The 3634-nt window shown below is 44.5% G+C and overlaps 1 protein-coding gene across 2 annotated transcripts in view; it reads right to left on the bottom strand.

Annotated features, from left to right (window-relative positions):
* Nucleotides 1-3634, bottom strand: part of LOC102674516 (POU domain, class 2, transcription factor 1-like) — a 120577-nt gene that overhangs the window by 98254 nt on the left and 18689 nt on the right. The window lies entirely within an intron of this gene.

Raw genomic sequence — 3634 nt, 5'->3', positions numbered from 1 at the left:
GTACGAGGGACCGTCCAGCCCGGCCCCCGGCCATCCATCCGTCACCTCGACGCGGTCGCGGAGTTGTGCGGCTCTTCGAACGTCGTCATCGCTAAGTGGAATGAATCATTGCGATCCAAAGGAAAGGATGGAGCGCATAGCTCGATGTACACGTGCGAGAGGATATCATAGAAGAAGAAACCGAAGTTTGAAAGAAGAGAGAGAGAGAGAGAGTAGGAGAAGATGTCGCGGCAGAGCGGAAGAATGAGAGAAAAGGAGGGGAGGAGGAGATGAGGATGGTGGCGCAGAAGGTGGCGAGGCGGAGATGAGGCCTGGCTAAAGTCACCGGCCCTGCAAAAAACTCAAATTGATCAAAATGAGAGTTACGCCGGGCAAAAAAAGGTAAACGACCGGGATGGTAGTCACGCATTTCGTGCCAGTGGTGAGTTTAGCGAGGCTCGACAATAGGAGGAAACTTCCTTTCGACGATCGTCCGCCATCCCGGGACAGAGATCGATCCTCTCTCTCTCTTTTCGTGATTCTGACCGAAGAGTAGAAGTAAAATGATCCGTTTCTCTTTCCCTTTCCTCTTCTTTTCCCTCCTTTTTCCTTTTCACCGTAAGCGTAAAGGAAAAACGGAAAAGGGCAATTTTGCTTTGGATTTTCGCGCGAATGTACACACATCCTAGTTTGTACAGTACTCCAACGCTTATGCAAAAATGATTCTCTGTTTCCACAAACAGCGTTCGATTACGTTTCCCTCTTCCAACGTGAGCGCGGATATTAACATACCTAAGTGATGCAAATTACGAACATTATCTCGGCTGAAAGCGAAAACTGTACAGGCGAGCAAATGTATGTAAGATGGAAAGAAAGAAGAGGAGAGGAAAAAAAAAAAAAAACGGGACGGATTCCCGGGATTAATTTTCCGTCAATTACGCGCGAAACATCTGGTAATTTTCAAAGATAATAAACACGAATCCGAGGAAAAACCTGTGTCCTGTGTTTCTGCCTCTCGTTAACAGATAGGTAACCGAAGATTAACGTTATTATTATCTGCTAATTTAAATATCCTGGCCGTATACGCAAATTAGAAGGAACAATAGGTTTTGGAAAATCGTAATTACGAAAATGACGGAAAGATTTCTCTGCAATATAAATATCTGCCAGATATTTTCTTTCGCAAGTTACTTATATCGAATTTAATTCAATCACCTCGAGGATCGATCGAAATTTTCCGACGAGCATCCTCTTCGTCCTCTCCCGGCACGATACGCGTACACGCGAAGCTGAACGATGAATCACGCGCGCGTGAAAGAAACGAGACGAGGAAGCCGACGGGAGCGACTGTTTCCTTGTATAAAATTGAAAAACGGTCGGTCGATACGCGAGGAAAGCGAGGAGGAAAAAGGTAAACGAGAGTTGCCCGAGTTGGAATGAAGTCGTTGGATGAATTGATTAAGAAGTAACGAAGGGGGAGGGGAGGTGGGACAACACGTGCAACTGGGCCTTAAAATATGGCCACTTACCCATGGCACCGGGGTTAATTACCTCTGTCTTTTCTGAAGCCGGGCCGGGTACAGTAATGTATTAGCGCGTTTAGGCACGGCCAGTTAATCCCAAGGAACTGCTCAACGCACCGTTAAGCACGCTTAACTCGTTAAGTCGGGCCTAATACTCAGCCCGCTGGATAATATTCCGACTGAAATTATCCTAAATATGATCCAGAGGCAAGTGTGCGGGGGAGTGCGAGCAGAGTTTCGAGCTCTCCTCCTAATTGCCCCAGCCTCCTCCTTTTGTCTCCTTTTGCTTTTAATCGCGGCTAAACACGTAAACACGCGGCTTAGATGTAAATAGAGAACCGTTCCTCCTTTGAGCAATCTTTTGCGTTCGGCGTTTTACGCTCGGCCGCGTGAAAGCGGGTTTCGAATTGTCCCACTCTTAATCTATCCGATTTTGATTTCGGTCATTAACGCGCCATCATAATAAAACTGGATACGACGACGAGCGAATTCATTTTTCAATCCCTGGCTTTCCTAATGTCAAAATCAAACGGAGGAGAGGGAGATCTCCTCTCCCATTAGTCCGTCAAACTCTCGAGGTTTACCATTCGTCGTTTGGAACGAGCCTTCCCTTGAATACAATAAATGGATATATATATATATATATCGTTCGAATATGTATAATAATATACATTATTTTTCTTTCGAAAAAATTCACATTTACTAAAGGAAATATATTTTTCTCTTAACGAATTATCATTTTTATCCACTTCCAATTACGCATCGTATCGCACAAAGAGAAGTGTAACCCTTCCATCCATCCATTCTCTCCGTTTGGAAATTGCAGGAAGAATGAGCGATTGAGAGGAAAAAAAAGGAAAAATAACGGAACGATAGGAAACGAAGGCGAGCAGTGGATCACCGTAAGCGGAATGGAAACGCTTGTCCTTAGTCACGCGTGCTCGTTTTTATCGTCCGGCGGGATCGTGCCGGAAGCATAACTCGATTCGCCTTTTCGTTGGCATTTGCATGCCGCGGAAATAATTCCCATGATTCGCCGGAAACGTATCAGATAAGGGCCCCGTGGCTATATCCCGGTCGCATTAACGGGCTAATTAAAGCGGCGTAAACAATAGCGGGCCCGGGATGGAGTCGACGTCAGAAAAATCCGGGATACGTGTGTATGTGTGCGTATACGAGAGCAACGTAATCCGCGTTATGTGTTGTTAACGTGTGCACGAACGTCAGTAATCAGTAATCTTAACATCGTTAGATATTTTATGTTTATGGATGATACACGCCGCTCTACGAGACCATCACCCGCGATTATGAAACAGAACTGTATGTATCGAAGAATTAGGAAAAAAGAAATGATTATCCATTTTTATGGATACTACGATAGATCCTTTTTCGACCCCCTCGAGGGATTTAATAATTTCTATTAATTCGAGAGATGGGGAAAATGCAAAAGGGCGGACGCGTTAGAGGCGGTATATTTGAATAAATCATTTCTTAATTTCGTAAAAGTAAGTTTGGATGGATTGATGGAAAAGGAAGAGGGATATCCAAATATTTCTGGGACGAGGCGTCGGGTAAATGTCACACGGTGTTCGTGCAGGAGACGGGAAGGCGCAAAATAGGCGCGAGCGAGCGCGAGAAACACAGGTAAGCGGAATACGCGTTATGCAGTGTGGGTTTAATGCACGAACACGGCCGCATAATCAACGACCATCTAGATCGTAAAACCGATGTTTATGCCCGATACGAGCGGCTACAAGCGTAGCGGATATATGTGTGTGTATATATATATATAATAACAGTAGCATCATTTGTCTATGTACACGGTTTCTGTTGCAATGGTCGCGGTTCGTGTTACGTAAACGAAGGAAACAACAAAGGCAAGCGGAACAACAATTGGACCACCGTGGATGACGAGGTATCTCTTCTTAATTAATAAACCTGTCCTCGCTTCGTATCCAAAGACACGATTCCATTCTCGATAAAAAGCGGAAGGGGTGGAAATCGCGTATATCGTATTCGTTAATTTGTTAATTGGAAATTTCGCCGGTAATGGTGATTTTCATCACCTGTGAGCATCGAGATGTGATTATATGTAGATAATATGTGTATCTGTTCGTATAATTGTAATTTTA

This window comes from Apis dorsata, unplaced genomic scaffold, assembly GCF_000469605.1.
Source record: "Apis dorsata unplaced genomic scaffold, Apis dorsata 1.3 scaffold_99, whole genome shotgun sequence".
Taxonomy (NCBI): Eukaryota; Metazoa; Arthropoda; class Insecta; order Hymenoptera; family Apidae; genus Apis; species Apis dorsata.
Note: the sequence above shows the minus strand (reverse complement) of the source record. Positions and strands in the feature narration are given on the sequence as shown.